This window comes from Ruditapes philippinarum, unplaced genomic scaffold (assembly GCF_026571515.1).
Source record: "Ruditapes philippinarum isolate M1 unplaced genomic scaffold, ASM2657151v2 ctg3633_1_1_1_1, whole genome shotgun sequence".
Classification (NCBI taxonomy): domain Eukaryota; kingdom Metazoa; phylum Mollusca; class Bivalvia; order Venerida; family Veneridae; genus Ruditapes; species Ruditapes philippinarum.
The window spans coordinates 78,163-97,785 of NW_026856291.1; the positions used below are offsets into that span (position 1 = coordinate 78,163).

Consider the following 19,623-nt stretch of genomic DNA (forward strand, 5'->3'; position numbering starts at 1 on the left):
CCTTGGATTATTGAGGGGCGTTCGTTGCCCAAATTCCAGACAAGTAAAGTGTTCCTTTTAAAAATTGCTTTTTGAAAATGCGAACTTGTATGCCTACCATTTTATTTTACCCGTGCATAGCACATAATATGCATCTTAATCCAATCTTTTAATTGATGGTTCCCGCCTTTATATAACAAGTTTACATATAGATCGTAACAACTGACCTAACATGGTTAGGGTAAGAATATGTTGCCTAACTTTCTTTTGACGTTTTATCTCCATATCCTCTAATTCCTTTTCAAAAGTCCATTTTTTTTTTAATTCCGCCCATTGTTTTCTCGTTTACGGCTCAAGCTTTCTATTATTTGGGGACCATATGTAGCTTTTATTGGAATGGCACGGAAGGTTCTATTATTAAAGTCGTTAACGGCACAAGCTTTCTATTACATGAGAATAGTTGGGGATTATCACATTAAAGGTTCCGTGATAAAACGCCATATGGATACATATGCGTGTGTTTCTAAATTCACAATTTAACAATTTCATATTTAAATGTTAGATTCTGCTTAAGCCAATTCTTGGGGTGTGAACGGTAGCGTTACAGTATTGTCCATGAGCAAGCTTAATCAAATCGATCAGCACGACATTTAGGTGTGTTTTGGGTATTTTTTGTTTCATTTTTTTTGGCATTTTCTATTTGGTTGGTTCACATATTCCTACCTGCATAATGTTGAATCACCCTCAGAATATGTTTGCTGCTTTTTAACTTTGTCTTTTGATGTTTTATCTGTAATATGCAGACTTCATATCCTCTGATCCCTTTTCGAAATTCCATTTTGTATAGTTCCACCAATTGTTTACTACTTTTACGGCACAAGCAACTATTATTCGGGGACCATATGCAGCTTTTCATGGAATGGCACAAAGGGTTCCATGATAAACGCCGTATAAATACATCTGCGGATGTTTCTAATTTCAAAATTTCACCATTTTTTGTTTAAATTTTGAATTCTGCTTAAGCTGGTGGTAGAGGGTTGTACGTTAATTTGCATTTGAAAGTACCGTTCATTTTCAATTTTGACGTTTTGGGCTTTCTTAAGGGATTCATATTTTCTCAATTTCATTTCACTTCAGTGTTGTTATAATTATCATGTCCTAAAGGATCATTTATTTATGTCAACACTTTAAGTGTCGAAAATTTAGTACCGCTCAAGCTGGTGTTTTTGGGGCTTTTGTGGCGTTGTATTTTTCTCATTATCCTTAATGAAACCGAGTCTGCAATTTTCATGTTATTTTGTTGTGTGTGATGTTTCCGAAAATTCACTCTTTATCCAAATTAATTTGTTAGTAACAAAGCAAGAGTGTATGACATAAAAAGGTAATTTATTGAATGATTTATAAGGACACAACGAGGCAGAATTTTAAGATTAAGTAATGATTTTTGCCTTTTACAATGCGTTTGATGTTTTCTGTATTTATCAGTTTTTGTTTTGATAATCAATATGATAATATTATGCATATATCAAATGCAGAGATCTAAGTGTTCAGACTTAAAATTACCGTAAATTTCAATAATCAAGGTTAAACAATGTGCCGAAACATTTTAACTTAAACTTCTAATGATTTACTTTTAAATTTGGAATTAAATTTTTCTTCATTAGTTTCCAGCCAAGATAGTGATAGTTAGGAATACCTGGTGCCCTGTAAAACTGCAGCTCAACTTCGGGTTGTAATAAACGCCTTCCACTTTCACAATAAATTGCGTATATAACTTGCTGCTCAGAATTTGTTAAATGTTGAGACAGAAAGTATCGAAACGCTCGTTTATACATTTTTGCGAAAACTATTACACGATTCCGCTGTCCAAAAACCAAACCGGCCGCTACTATACTTTTTTCTTTCTAAAGATATTGATCGGATCTAATACAAGTGCTTTTGTCAAGTTTTGAACAATTTGGTTAACTGCTATTTTAGTTTCATCAAATGATGGTGGTTTAGATAAATGAAACTTTGTAAAATGTGATTTACTTGAAAAGTATCCAACATCTAACCACATAAAATATTTTGATTTAAATGTGTTTTCCTCCGCTGCGTGCAGTAGAATGTCAAATTTCGCATGAGTTATACATGTATACAAAGGATTAGTTGTGTGTGGATAATATTTTGGGTATGAATGTAAATGAAATATATCCTGAATCTGTTTACTATATTTGAAGGATCTTATTGACATTGCATCAATAAGCAACACTTTGGTAACATATAGAAAGTCGCGTCGTATGTCAAGCATATATCTCATAAAAACAATTGAATCAGTATATACTATTCATGCATTTTGTAAATATCAAACACGTATGCTCTTCGGAAATAAAATGTTTTAGACCTTCTTCGATAAAGAGTTCCTTTGGAAAACGTACCTATATCAAAAAATGCTGTCACTACAGTTGTATTATCGAGAATTGAATGCAATGTTGAACGCATTTCACTAACATTCTGTAAATTGAAAACAAATCTTTGTCGTACACAAAATACACAAAATGAAATTGTTTGTATGAAAAATATATTGAAGATTCTTAATAAGATTTTATTACAAATCTTACCTTTACAAATAACGTCAATTTTGCTCCTAGATTCCTGATATTATATTCATAGTTTGCATAATTTTATCTGTTTTACATGCACTAGACTGTTCACGTTTTAATGTTTTTTTTCATATGACAAAAATGATATATTGTCTCATGTAATATACTTATTCTACAATAACGTGAAATACATTGTTTCATACCAGATAGTAATTGTTTTGAGTATACAATTAAAATAATTTAAACAAACATAAAATATCTGAAAATAATTTAAATCTATATATGCATCGGATTTATAATATAAACATAAACCTGAATATATTGGTGATAGTAATATGAAATTGATCAAATAATAAATTACACAATCACCTATGTGAAGTGCATATGTATATATATGTGTGTGTGTGTATGTGTGTGTGTGCGTGTGCGTGTGCGTGTGTGTGTGTGTGTGTGTGTGTGTGTGTGAGAGAGAGAGAGAGAGAGAGAGAGAGAGAGAGAGAGAGAGAGAGAGGGAGAGAGAGAGAGAGATTTATATTTATATCGAATTTATAATTATTTTGTTTCGTTATTCTACATAAAATTCAAAAATGAATGTGTCCCGAATCATCTGTATATTCAAAATTATAAATTATGTACCTTCTTTTCGGAACTCGCCCGCTCGTTTGTCCTTTTGATATTTGAAAACAAATGTAGATATATAAGAACAAAAATTGTAAGACAAACAATCGATGGAACGTTCTTTAAAAAGTCCTGTTTGTAAGTGAACAGTTTTATATTTTGCTGATGAATACTTTGTGAAGACTATTATCCATTTAACTAATATGCTGTAAAACCGTTCTGTGGTTTAAGCAGAAACAGCAATATTTTGCTTATAAAACTGATTTTATTATTGATAAAACACAGATAACTGTAATATGTATCTCCCTTAATATGGACATTTTTTAAGAAAGTAGCATTTGAAGTCTTAAATTTAATCAACATAAATACATTTTACAATCAAATATCGACTTATACATGCTGAGTTATTGTATGTCAAATTAAACAGCATTTATTATTGAAATCTTTGAATATAATACCGACACGGGGAATATATAAAACGGGTTATATGTGTCAAAGCTAGATTATTCGCAAGGATACGATAATAACAAACAGAAGGGGTTTCTTTGTAATAGAAAGAGCATCGAAACACGAGGCTATCTGATTTGTACGAGGGGGCGTAGCACCCGAGTATTAATCAGATTGCTGAGTGTTTTGATGTTCTTTCTCTTTTGTTTCATAGTCAAACATAAAAACACGTTCCCTTTTGTCACAATATCAAACCCCGGGAAAAAGTAACCAATGAACCAGCATCTTAATATGATATTTCTGTCTTTTTCCCTTTCTCTTCCTTCACAATATGTAAACCCTAGCAAAATGAGCCAATCAATGGGCATGCTCTGGAGTGCTGGTAACTAATACCTGTACTCCAGTAAACGCACTGTGCATGAATATGTATAGAATTTAACTCAACATTTTCAACAGAAAGGTCCCCAAACTATGATACAAAAACAAAATATTTGATTAGCCGTACATGCATACATAGACAATGTGGTCAGGTTGAATAGTAAATATTCCATGATGTACTTATCATGTTGATATTTCATTTATATATATATGCTTCTTTCAAAATAAAACAAAAGCAAACGATTAGTTTCATAATCTGCATTTTGTATGCCTAAAAGAAATTGAATTCTTGTCAAATGCAAATGAGTATATGAATCATATCGGAAACAACTGCACAATTCCAAGAAAGGTTTTCAGCATTTTTGTTGCAAAAACTGCAGTGTGGATTATCTTTGTATTGCATCTTATACAAAAGTTCATTTGTGCCACAACTCTGTATTGAAACCATTATAAATTCGTATTTTAGTTGTTTCAAATATAAGTGAAATATTTGTGTTCTATTCTTTATCTTCAAATTAAGTATTAAGTTTTTGTTCTCATTTAAATTAACGAACAGCTGTACAGATATTTGATTTTAATATATTACGCATCGGTTGTGAACCTTTTTTCATTTTTAAAAATTGGAGTTAGCATTGGTGGAATATAAAGTCTGAAAACATTTTTCAAACTACTAACAGAATAACCAGCACTTTTAAGGTATTTAATTACTGCGTTACATATGCCTTGAAAATGCAAAAGAATAGCACCCAATTATAAATTTTATTGAATTCATGGATCTGATATAAACCCCCATACATGTTAAACAAGTCACCTATACACTGAACACCAGCATTAAACCATGACTTTAAACATATACTTTTTTACCAATCAATATCTTTGGGTTATAAAATAATGGGTATTCCAACAATTTATCAGAACATGGAATAATTTTTTTACATACTTGAACAATAGCATTTTAGGTATTTTTTCAAAATAAGTTTTTACAGATTTCGCTATGGTTTCCGGGTAATGAGAACCACAACTTAACAATTTATATGTATATCTAATAGTTTAGAAACAATATCTAGCCTTTTGTCTTCCTTGTAATGATTCGTCTAATCCAAGTAGTTTTTATGCAGATATAAAGGCATTTAAATCTATCATGTAAAGCCCTCCATCTTTTTATTTTTGTATCAGAACGTCATTTTTTACTTTGTATGGACCTTGCCATATAAAATCAAAGAATAAAGTTTCTATTTATTGTATATAAAATTTTGGAGGATTAGACAAAGAGACAAACAAATGATTAAAGAGTGAAAGTACAAGAGTTTTAATGACAACTATTCTTCACATTGGTGTAATTATTCTTCTTTTGCCACATTTTGATTCCAAGATAATTTTCATTTCTGAATGCTTGCAAGGCCAAGCTGCATGCCGGAGAGCCCGTGAGGAGACAATGTAGCTACGGTTGATCCCGGTAGAGCACCGGTAAAACCCGGTTCATTTCAAAATAATCACGACAATTTGCGATAATTGCCCTTGTTTGTATTAAAACCAATCCCATTTTCCTTCTATCCAGTCTTGCGTAAGGATTTTCCAGGAAATCATCATGATTTAATATTCTGGAACAATAGATACTATTTTAAATAAAGATTATGTATCAATGTTATCATTTTCGCGCGATTTCAATCTACTGATTTTCTACCGGGACTCTGCCTGGATCGTCCTGGGCTCTGTCGGGGCTCTGTGGGCTGTAGTGTTGCCGCGGTAAGTGTGACCACAACAATATTTTTTAACCCCGGAACGTCCTGGATCATCCTAGTATCTTACCGGGGTGGTCCTGGACTATGCCAGGTGTAAGTGAGAACACAGTTTTAAATGCTCAACGTTAGCCAACGTTATTTCCTCAAATGATCTAGTCACACGTACGCGCTCTACAATTTCATATCGCTTGTTTAAAATGCCTTGAGTGATAAACCAATTAAAAGAAAAACATTTATGATTTTCCTTTCCATTTAATTGTTAGTGTATGAAGTCAATACTAAGAAAATGAGGTTTCCTACTTTCCAGTTATAATTATTCCACCAAATTGAATGATTTTCTTTTTATTTCATATACACATTTGCTTTCCATTTTGCTTGTGTCTAACTGTATAATTTCTGTACTTAGTCTTCTTGTTATAGAGTTATATATACAGTATTAGTATATATTGGAAAAGCGTTCTATATGTGCCATTTATTTGAATTAAAACACATATCTGTGTATTTACCTTGATAGAATTTTAATTAAAAAGTTAAAATTGTAATGTTACTGGCCTTTAGAAATGCATTCATTTTGCATAGATATAATTGATGAGGTACTACTTCATTAAGTCAAAAATGATAATAAATTCGCAAACATGAATTTTAGAATGATTGACTGAAATACTGTTGGGTCAAAGGCGTAAAATGAAACTAACAATCACTTGAAATTAGTGAAAAAAGTGTCTATTTTGATAGGAAACATACGAGAACTGTTCGGAAAAATGTCCGGAAATTGTTGAAAACTTTTTTCATTTAGAAACATATCTAGATAATATATTTAATACTAATTACTGCTGATAATTATGCTATAATTCTTTTTGAAAATTCACGATTTACATAAATAACATTTTACAGTATCTATGGCAACGTAGGGTTAAGTTGAGCGGGGCAGTGTTTTTTCTGGATGAGTTAAAGTGTCAGTGAAATCCGTCCCACGCATCTAAAAATCACACCTTTCGAAAAATTCTCCACTACAAGATATACACTTTTGCAATCTATGAATCCTATTGTCAACGAAGGCATTGAACTGGTCCTAACGAATCCGTTCTCGAACAACAATTGGCAAATGATAAACGTGATCAAACCTCTTGCTCTGATTTCAACGTCGGAAATAGCAAGAAATCGAATTGTGCTAGATCTGGGGAATAATGCAGGGTTTTTTTGGTTTAAAAAAGGGTATTTTTATTAAAGAATTGCCTAAGAAACTAATTTCAAATGGGTTTCTCCAATGATCAAAAATAAAAAGTTTTTGGAATTTCAAAGGCAAGCACATTTCTTGGACAGGGCCTAGTACTTTGGGTTGGAACAATTAAAATAACTGAAAATATGTTAATTCCGACCTTAACAGCAATGTCTCGCACTGCTAGCCTTCTATCACTCTGCAAAAGTTCCTTCATTTCTTTTGCTTTTACCGACGTTGTGTTGGGCGTCCAGATATTTTGCAGTCGGCAACATCACGTGTTAATCGAAAAAAAAGGTTTTACCACTCATAACATTATAATTTATTTCCTCAAAGAATTTTGTCGTAGGTATAAATTATCAAAGAGATCGGCTCTTTTTGTGTTTTTCCCATTAGCCTGCAAAATTTAATAGAATACAGCTGCTCTAGTGCCATAATTGCAATATCAGTAGAGCGATGTGTTCAATGTTGTTGTCAAATAAAGTCATATTACAGCCAATGGCGTTACGTTCGTCAAGATAAAAGTGCGCAAAAAGTAACGTCTAGTGAATAAAACAAAAATCCTCGAATAATTTAAGGAAGGCAGAGCAACAAGAAAATCACCTCCAGGGGACCAATGAAGCAAGACAAAAAGCATAAATCAAAACAATTTTGTCCGAAAGGCTTTAAAAACTGTTCATCATAGCGTCTTCTACTTGGTCGGCCAGATGCAATCAAAAGAGGAAAGCCAAGCGTCCAACTTTAAAGGGTTGAACACTAACGCATGCGGTTAGCTTTTAATATAGATAGGAACATACATATATAAGGCATGTAGGGTCGATATATAACATATTAATATAAGGTACTTAGTTAATGCATTTTGTCATTAGTTTTCGGGCTAAAAATAATTTTTTAATGATGCGCTCATATAGTCATCACATGATTCAATTCTCTCTGGTGTCCCACACTCCTCCCAACCTTTCACCAATGGATATGTTTGAGATGTACTGGTCTACAAAATTACCTCGTTTTTCGCTAACAGTTTGATATCAAAAAACTAAAATTATACAGTATTTATTAAGTTCATAATGTTTGAGTAGACGCATCAAGGATGTTTTTATCATTTAGTATGTAAACGATGTCTTGAAACGTATGCAATCTCCTAGATTAGAACCTTATATGTATTTGAGTACAAGTTGTATGCTACTGACTGATGTTATTTTATCAAATAGAGTATTACTTATTAAATAGTTATGGAAATTAAGTTCACTAAAGTAGTTAAGAAATTTTAAGTATTGTCACTGCTAAAAATATTCTTAAAAATATATATCAAAACACATATAATGTCTCTATCCTTCTTCACACTTAACAGTTTATTTTGCCGTCTAAAACATTATATATAATGGCAAACGAAGTTAGTTGCTCCGACCTTGAAAATGTCAATATTCGACTCATAATGGTAAATATAAAACTAGGAAATGTTACCTCCGACATGTTAAGGCCAGAAGTATAGAAAATGTCACCTCCAACCAACAAATGTCAATGTACAAACAGCAAAAAAAGGTAAACAATATCTGTAGATAGAACAGCTAATATGACCAACTTTCAGAATAGTACAAAATACTTAATAATATTATGTTGCTTGTTCTTCACGCTATTATAAAACATATTTCCTCGCACACTCCTCACATTGTTATGTCCTTCAAACCCATGACCTATCAATGAAAACATATTTGTTACTAGATATTTCACAAGCATTAAATTTGAATAGAACAAATGTATAAAAGAAAGTATATGAAAATAAACCCATTTTTACACTTTGATTTAATCAATATTACAAATTTACTTTATTAAATTTATATTCCATCTACAAAGGAAATTAATAATAAACATTTACAATTTGCAAATAAATGAATATTTAACATACCCTGTTATCTAGGTAGACAGTCACTGTTTAATCTAGCTTGTCATAAAAGATAAACACTAAATCATTATATTTAATTAATTGATTCTGCCAAGCTCTAACATCATTATTCTTCCTAAAACTGAGTGTAAACCTCTATGAACTACTTTCAGAATAGAACAAAATACTTAATGATATTAAGCGTGTTCTTCACGCTATTATAAAACATATTTCCTCGCACACTCCTCATATTGTTATGTCCTTCAAACCCATGACCTATCAATGAAAACATATTTGTAACTAGATATTTCACAAGCATTAAATTTGAGAAGAACAAATGTATAAAATAAAGTATATGAAAATAAACCAATTTTTACACTTTGATTTAATCAATATTACAAATTTACTTTATTAAATTTATATTCCATCTACAAAGGAAATTAATAATAAACATTTACAATTTGCAAATAAATGAATATTTAACATACCCTGTTATCTAGGTAGACAGTCACTGTTTAATCTAGCTTGTCATAAAAGATAAACACTATATCATTATATTTAATTAATTGATTCTGCCAAGCTCTAACATCATTATTCTTCATAAAACTGAGTGTAAACCTCTATGAACTACTTTTTATAACACATTGGCAAGGTTACAAATACAGGTAAGTTATCACTCAGGTATGAATATCTGGAAGAAAATGATTCATTAGAAACATTAAAAACAGCAAAATTAGATGAAAATTGCAGACCCGGTTTGATTGAGTCTGTACATGAGGGATAATTGAAAAGTGCAACATTCCTCACGCCCCTTAGCAACGGCTCAATTTTCAACACTTAAAAGTCCTAGACTAAATGATCACAAAGGACCAGAAAAATATAACGACAACGAAGTGAAGAATGGGTCAACTTTTTACGGATGCTACATAGCATTTGACACGTGATGTTGTGATCTATAAATATTTGGAAGAAAGTGGTCCATTGCAAACATTAAATATCTACTAAAAAAGTGATCACTCGGAAGCATTAAAAACAACAAAATTATATGAAAATACCAGACTCGGTTTGATTCAGTCTGTACATGAGGGATAAAGAAAAAGTGAAACATCCCTCACGCCTCCTTGAGCGATACTCAATTGTCAATGCTTAAAAGTCTTCGACTCAATGATTCCAAAGGACCAGAAAGGTATAACAACACTGAAGGCAAGTACTTACACTGGTCAGTATTATATCTGTCTATCTCTAGAAACAGGTTTATAAGAAATTATGTGTAAACAAAATAGATAGAATATAATTGATTTTGTGACAGTTGTCTCATATCAAGCATGGCTGAACTATGTTGAATATTTCGGTCGTTTCGGCGTTGTTAACGTGTCATTTCAAATTCTATATAGGCTGAAATATTGGGATATGGTAATATAGAAGTGACTGAACAAGTCCAAATAAAAATTCGTACACGTAACCATAGATTACCAATAACAACCAGAAATTTGACCCGAATGCCAATTAATAAAAAAACAAACAACTTCTTGTAACAATAAAATAGGTGATGAATTTCATTACTCATTGGAATGTGCTTTGCTTAAAGATATACTATTCTCAAATTTGATATTCGAAAATATTGATAATTGCTACACAGACTCTTTGTAAACATAAAATAAAAATGTTTCGATTTATACAAAGTAGATAAATTATGTTTAAAATTCTACAGACTATAGGTGGTCACAATATGAATGATAGTGTCATTTAAAAAAAATGGCAGTTCTTTTTAAGAAAAGACCAATTTCACCTGACCCGTATCAGGGAATGCAGCTTCCCATACACATTTTATTCAAGTTAGACATATTCAGTTAGAATTTCATAGATTTCAACCATTTCTATGATTAAATTGTTTCACTAAAAGATGAGCATAGTATATCTTTAATTACGAAAGAAAGAACTTTTGAACCTTTTTATTACAGACCCGAAATACATTTAAGCTAGAACAACTAATTAATACGGAAAACAAGAGCGAATATTTGAAATTACGCTTATTGGTAAAAACAATAATTTTTAAGATAATTGAATAAGTATTTACTTCCAATTTGATATTTTACATTCCAAGACTTACTTACATTCCGATACTGTTAAACGAATATTTCATTGATTATTTTATGATAAATAATTAGTACCCACAGCAAAGTGTGTGTTTGTTATCATTTTTGCCTAATAGTATGACAATTTTCATTTAACTTATTAGTATGAGTCTAGAAATGTCATTGTAAAGGTTGAAATATTATGTACTAATTGTACATTGCTTGTCAGTTGTTTATATTTTTTTTTTTTTTATGCCCCCGCCATGTAATGGCCGGGGCATATAGTGTTACCCTGTTCCGTCCTTCCGTCCTTCCGTCATTCCGTCATTCCGTCCTTCCGTCCTTCCGTCATTCCGTCATTCTGTCATTCCGTCATCATCAGTTTCCGTTCATTATCTTAGTAACGGTTGCACACATTCAACTCAAATTTGACATATGGATATGTCATGAGAAAATACAGGTCAAGTTCGAATTTGGTCATGGTTCGATGATTTTTGGCAGAGTTATGCCCCTTTTACTTTAAAATAATATGAAATTTCAGTTTCCGTTCATTATCTCCCCAACGATACAACACATTCAACTCAAACTTGACATATGGATATGTCATGAGAAAATGCAGGTCAAGTTAAAATTTGGTCATGGTTCGATGATTTTTGGCAGAGTTATGCCCCTTTTTACTGTGAAAAATAATATGAAATTTTCAGTTTCCGTACATTATCTCCCAAAGGTACAACACATTCAATCAAATTTGACAGATGGATATGTCTTGAGAAAATACAGGTCAAGTTCGAATTTGGTCATGGTTCGATGATTTTTGGCAGAGTTATGTCCCTTTCACTTTGAAAATAATATGAAATTTTCAGTTTCCATTTATTATCTCCCCAACGGTACAACACATTCAACTCAAACTTGACATATGGATACATCAAAGGAATGCGCAGGTCAAGTTCAAATTTGGTCATGGTTCAATGATTTTTGGCAGAGTTATGCCCCTTTCACTTTGAAAATAATATGAAATTTTCAGTTTCTGTTTATTATCTCCCCAACGGTACAACACATTCAACTCAAATTAGACATATGGATATGTTTTTGGAATGCCCAGGCCAAGTTCGAATTTGGTCATGGTTCAATGATTTTTGGCAGAGTAACACTGCGAAAATTATACTGATATACGGGAATATACGGTCCCGTATTTTTGACAAATACGGGCGTGTACGGGATGTATTCGTCGAATATACGGACCAAGTATAGTCCGTATAGGGAACACCGGGTATACGGGAAGTCCGTATATGCACCAGGCATATACGGAATTCCGTATTTGCCCCATATACATGTACGTATATTTGTTCGTACTTTTGAAGTATACGGAGAATAAAATCCCGTATACGGACTATTTCAAGGTTGTTATCCCTAGTATACTATAAATATACCAAGGATATACGGGACCGTATTTTCTACATATACAGAGGATATACGGACTCGTATTTTCTACGTATACAGAGGATATACGGAACCGTATATTCTACATATACAGAGGATATACGGACTCGTATTTTCCACATATACAGATGATATACGGAATCGTATTTTTTACATATACAGAAGATATACGGAATCGTATTTTCTACATATACAGGGGATATACGGAATCGTATTTTCAATATATACAGGGGATATACGGAATTGCATTTTTTAGTTGTCCACAGGGAATACAGAACTGTATTTTCTTGATAAAAGAAGATACAGATAATATCAAAAGCATGCATTTACATATAAGTGACACGTATACATGACCGAAATGCAGACTTGTACAATAGAACATGTTTTATTACACATTTTGAATGGGAACTGTAAAGTCATATGCTTAAGAACTTTATCTTCACAATTGGAGTATTTCAAATAATAAAGTAAAAACCAAATCGAGTCACTCTTAAATATTTATTATTTCATAAACATATATTCAATATGTATACATATATTAAACAAAATAAACATGTCTTCGCTACAAAAGTCATATTTTGTTGCAAGCCTTATTCCAGAGGGACAAATTAATGTAGCGTTGCAACGGAACGGCGATATACCGGTATGTTGCGATACAGAGTCATGAAATACGTATCACAGTGGAGAAAATCCGCACTGCGACATTTTCTTTAGAGATCGAATTATACATGTACATTTTTCGATATTTTCAAGCCGTAACCTTTATGAATTGCATGTTGTTTAAATCTAGAACAAACTATACCAACTTGAAGTTCGATTCTATTTATCTTAACAATGATTTTTATGAGCCACTTGTATTACACCCATAAAACATTTTAAAGATATTCATATCATTTGTGTTAACATTCACATATTATTTTAGGAAAATGAGTCCATAGCACAAATTGATTATTACAGAAAGTTTTAATAATAATCATTAAAACTAAAAATCCGTATTCACAGAAATTCGTCATACAAACACAGTTCTTAAAAGCACTTAAATATATCAATCATCTATAGGAATGTTACGTAGACCAGTGTGACGGTGTCTATTTCGTGACGTAGGAAATGTTATCTCCAGATATTACAATCTTCTTCGGCATGTGTGTATCTGAAAAAGAGAGTTTAAAATCCTGTTTAAATAGTGTCATGAAATAGTTATCACAACTTTCAAAAAGACTATACACAAGCATTTTATGAGCGTATACATATATACATTTTTTTTCTAACGCAAATTTCAAAATTATTTTATATTATTGAGGATAAAGATGTCATTTTAAGCAACCATTTACACAGGATTTAAATGAAATGATTAATCTATGACGGATGATAAGTTATATGTTTTTATTATAAAACCTTTACGAATATATTTATTTCACACCTGTAATATAAATGATAATGGTATCTTACTTCTATGTAAAGAGTGTTTTATTGATTAAAAATATATTAATACAAAATAACATTGTATTGGGAAAAAGTGCTGACATAATCTTTTTGATCGTTTTACGATGTATATTAGCATCGTTAGTAGGAGTCAATTCGTTTGAAAAAGGGCTTTAAAAGTACAGATATTTGCTACTCAGATGTAGATCCGTGTTTGCACAATGATATCCAGTTAAGTAAAAGGCGGAATACCCAGCTATACTTCTCATTTATATAAAACGTTAAACATAACAAATTTGGATTATTGTTTGTTTCAATTTCAATTGTTTCAAAAACTATCTCAGCAACGAATGAATACCTTCAATATACTATAGTGAAGATTAATGTTTTTTATTGTTAAGACTGTTTAACTAGGTAAGTTGAATATAGAATCTCTTACAGTGTGTCATCTCTAAAAATAAAGTGATTATTCTCACAAAATATAAATCAAAATATCCTTTCTTGCCTATAGCATTAATCTGATAGTATGAAATCAAATTCAGATAATAAAATATACGTATCATATGTGACAATTGCATAAAATAACATAGGAGGTATTTTAGTTAATACATGCGAATGCGACTATTACGTGCGCACGTGAAACATTTACGTATCAACGCAATATGTTTCACGTGCGCACAAGTACTGTGCGTTTAGTATGATAATTAAGTGACGATGTGGTCAAGTCCACTATCCAGGTGTAAAACAGCTATCATATTGTGTTTATTATCTTCAAACAGGCTAGCTATATAAATTAAATTATCAACAAATTAACCAACTCTCAGCGTAATGCAGTAGGTAAGGTTGTGGTAAATATCAATGCAAGACAGCTAGGCTCGGATTGCACCTTTTTCCCAAAAATATTGCTTTATAATTATCAATCAGGTAAGAAAGTTTTGTGTCATTTATTGTAAAGATTATAAATGCTGTGATATTTTCTATTAACTTCTCATTTTGTTTTAAATGTAGCTATATTTAGCCCTATTTAGCAAGTTGGTGCAAACTTATACGGAATGCATGATACTGTACACAGACTGTTTCAACTATAGTTAAGTTTGCACGAAATACTATTGCACTGCAAAAGTACTATGACTACTACATACTACACACTATACAGGATAAAAATCACTATCATCCGTGCATGTATATCTAAATTTTCAAATATCATAACAAAACTGCCTTTCTATCCCAATTCATTTTTCTAATGTAAAATTAAAAATACAACTTGTGAGGCTCGAACTTGTGATAAAATTTAATGTGTATGACATTCTAATGACTTTACTAACTTTGCCATCAAGACATTTCAATCTTACATTATATTCGCTTTGAAAACCCTGTTTTACCTATTGAGATAAATGTTGTTAACTTTAGTGTACATGTACAAAAGAAAATGTAACGTCACTCTCACATTATCAAAGCGGCTTACGCACGTAGTAACTAAAAAAATTACTATCATTAACATATATAAAAGTGATTAAACTGTAAAGAAATACATATTTTTGATACAGTAATATGTTTAAGAAAAGAAAACTAATTTAATAAAATAAAGTCGCATGCACAGTGCATCTATATCAAACCATTGTGTGTGTTCGAGTTAATTCTTATATTTTATATATTTGATTTTTGCATATTAAAAGCAAGTATGTTTTAGCATTTTCAAATGCGCGGCAAAATGCTTATATCATATATGCCTTAATTGACACCATTTTATGAAGTGTGACATCATTCCGCCTAAGAATTGATTCTAACAAGATATAAAAGAGAACCAATGTATTTATAACTAACCACATTAATTCAAAATAAATGCGTGTAAATAAGGAAATTTGACTTTGCCTTGAGAAAGAATAAAACACATGACGTCAGTACAGAGTGGAATATATGAGTCTGGGTAACTCTTCTTTACAGACAGTACGTCCGTGTATTCACAAAACACAACAATGTATATACATGATCTTACATCTATATTACTTGCTACCATACTTTGCTTCATCTATAATTGCTGTAAAGAGGGCACAGCTGCATTTCTAGAAGATTTAAACACGCTGTACACTGTCCTGAAAAATCATAATATAACTTCAGCATAAAATGATAAAGAGCACATTGAAAATATTTCATAAGTGATCACATGTGCGAAAGTGTTAATACTGTAGGAACGTGTTCACTTTTATGTGCATGTGTAGTTATGTATTTTTGTGTGTTCGTGCGTGCGTGCGTGTGTTACCATATTGCTTTATGTGAAATATAAGTCAATATATGGAATGTCGAAAAATGTGTGATGTACAAAGACTCAATATAGTTTTTCAAGCATTTGAATTTTGTATAATGAAATATTAAATAACTGTTACCTCAAACAGGCGCGTGTTTGTGACTGACCCGTGGCGTAATGTTTATCTTAAAAACTAAACAAAGAGTTTTAATTATAATAAGAAAAAAATATTTAAATTTTAATTTGTCCAATAAAAAATCCAATGTAAATGTTGAAAACTCAGTTCATGTATATATACAATTTAAAATCTGGGTAATCCTGAATAACGTAGATAAATAACCAAAAATATCGAATGAAAACCAAGAGTTGTCTGTCCTGAAATGCGAGTAAACTCGATCTTGCTAATTACTATTAATGCTAAAACAATACAAACAAAACCGTTTTAAAACTTCTGGTTCGTTGCGATATTTTATATTCACGAGTTTTAAAATTCTTACACCGACAACAGGCTCCTGATCTAAGCTTCGTATCAATGTAAAAATAAACATATGAGCCGCGTCAAGAAAAAACCAACATAATGGGTTTGCGACCAGCATGGATCCAGACCAGCCTGCACATCCGCGCAGTCTGATCAGGATCCATGCTGTTCGCTTACAAACTCTAAAACAAGTAGAGAAACCGATAGCGAACAGCATGGATCCTGATCAGACTGCGCGGATGCGCAGGCTGATCTGGATCCATGCTGGTCGCAAACCCATTATGTTGGTTTTGTCGTGACGCGACTCAATTATCTTTTGACACCAAGGGTAGTGAATTAACAGTTAACTGTTAAACTTAACACATGTCGGCAATATTACATGCAATCATACAGATATGTATCTGTCATTCTTTGTATTAATGTAAATAAAAAATTCTGACAATTATTTTCATTTTATTTATTCATCTTAATGTATAATGATTTAAATAAAAAAGAAATATTTGTTTCCTATTTTTGTTTAAGATTTGTATTCATTTAAGAATAGGTTTATATAAATAAGAAATATATAACAACATGTGCACAGAAACTTAAAAAAAGTGTATAAAATTGAAAATAGCAAAGTCTTTAAATTGACTTATGTTTGCATCAAATAATGGGGATTTGTATAAAAATAAAAACTGCGAATATAATACAAGTATTCTGCTAGTTAAAGTATCAAGACTGAGAAACAATTTTATCTAAAAATTTATAAACCTATTTTTTAGAAATACTAAGCAATTTTCTTTTAAAATATGTTTATCTGTTAAATCTGATAATTTTTGTTATTATACTGAATAGATAAAACATAACCTATTTTTCGGCTATAAATTTCATAAATTACTATTAAAATAAATAGAATTTGAGTGTCTCTTTTTGATATGATCTTTCCCTGATGTTAAGTGATAATTGAGATAGCTCAAGATTATATTAAAGTCCAATCAGTTGACCAATCAAGCATACATAGGTCGTGTCACACACACTGATTAATCCCTTTGCACTACCATGTCCAGGGGCTGTAATACCTTGACATCTTCGATGTTTAAATGTCGTAATTTTTAACTCGGTGTCTTTTTACCCGGAAGGGAAGTTATGATTAACGCATTTAACAAATGCCCTTTTCATTTTTTTGTTTTTGCATTTTTCATACAAATTATTAATTAAACAAGACACAGTTTAGAAATCAAAATCAAACTCGTAACCTCCCAGTCTAAATCTGGGATGTACTATAACTATGTTCCAGTCTAAATTTAGGGATACATCCCTTTTTTTAGGGATACATCCCTGCTTTAATTATCTAATCCGGCGGCCATATTGGATAGCGAAACAGATTAAACAGTACGTGTTAAAGTTTTCTAAAAACAAATCTGTTTAACCCTGAAATAAGCTGTTGTTCACAAAATGCAACTATTCTATTGATCGCATATTGATATTGCAACGATAAAAAATAACTTTTAACCTACCTTGTTTTGCAATATTCTGAATTTTATTAACTATCCATTTCCAATCCCGTTTTTTCTTTTTTCATTTCGCCCGCGCTATTTCTGATTGGTTGATAGGATTCACGTGATACAAAACCAACGCTTTAAACTCATTGGCTGTTTTGAAAACGCGTGATATGCCTAGATACCGTTTGTGTAATAAAGCATTTAGCATTAATAATGCCACGGATTTATAATGCGGAAGAAACCAGCATACTAAGACCTTTATTCGATCCAAAATAATGCAATATTAAATTGGAAATATCATGTATCCATAAACGATAACTTTGCATACATGTATAACATAACCATTGATACTTTTTCATAGGCAAAACTTTGATTCTAATGCTCAATCGGTTATTTTTTTTTTTGATAATAATTATTATAATAATATTAATAATAAATGATAATAATAAAACTGATGATGATGATGATGATGATGATGATGATGATGATAATAATAATAATAATAATAATAATAATAATAATAATAATAATAATAATAATATAATGATGATGATGATGATGATGATGATGATGATGATAATAATAATACATGTAATAATAACAATATTTATGATAATAATAAAAGACGTTTTAGAAGCGCTAAGAAATATGTATAAATAACACAAATTTTTGTTACAACTACAATAAGCGGGTAAAACAAAAGCCCCCCATTAAATTAACACAATAGGACAAAAGCCAAAAGCCAATACACCCCCCCCCCTAAGGTTCATAGACAGACTGATTACTATCTTTTTTACACGTCAGTGTTCGGGAACTTGGGTTATACTTCAAATAAATCTAGACAAGTATGCGCCTTTCACTTTTATTTCCTTGATAAACTTTGAAAAGCGATTCTCTGAAAATATTCATTTACATTTGTACTGCACAATATATAATAAAGTAAACATAAAAACATTCATATCATCAATGAATTATAAGTACGAATTACACAATAAATCAAATTAGAACTTTTGTACCTTTAAATTTAAATCTTAATGTAAATTATCTTTTAAAACAATTGCATTTATTTGTTAAAATACATCAAGTTCCAGATTTAAACTGACGAGATTCTCAATAACAATTGTTTGATGGACTTGGGGGGGGGGGTCTTTCGTCCTTCGTCCGGGGGGGGGGTCTTTTGTCCGTATCCCCATTAAAATAAATAAATTACTTACTTACTTACTTATACACATAAATGAAGTATAAAGATCCTTTCACATTATCTGCGGATTTCATAATTAAAATAAAACTTTATTAGTATAAGAATATTTGGAGTATCGGTAAAAATTCAAAAGTCCAATTTAAAAAGTGATTTTACTATCAATAAATAATTTAGTATGTTCTTAACTTGAGTTTTTAAATCAAACTACGACAATTTTTATTTTTTAAACAGAAATTTACTTTTACAAATACATAATTTTATTTTAACCAGTTAACAAATGTTAATTTACATAGCACGGTCATGTTCCCCTGTCCTGAACAATGTTCAAGTCACCGAATTATGCAGAAACACGGCTGATGGGAGACGAGGGAACTCGGGAGATGATGATGATATTTTTCAAGAAATGCTATTTCGAATAATTTGACATCATC

General features: G+C 31.2%; 1 long non-coding RNA gene across 1 annotated transcript; it reads right to left on the minus strand.

The window, feature by feature from the left end:
* Window positions 1-13,173: 13,173 nt before the first annotated feature.
* On the minus strand, window positions 13,174-18,412 carry LOC132746102 (uncharacterized). Its single transcript, XR_009627944.1, has 3 exons — window positions 18,007-18,412; window positions 15,781-15,877; window positions 13,174-13,512 (listed from the first exon to the last, which is right to left on the minus strand). It is a non-coding gene; the product is annotated as an uncharacterized LOC132746102 (long non-coding RNA).
* Window positions 18,413-19,623: the final 1,211 nt, after the last annotated feature.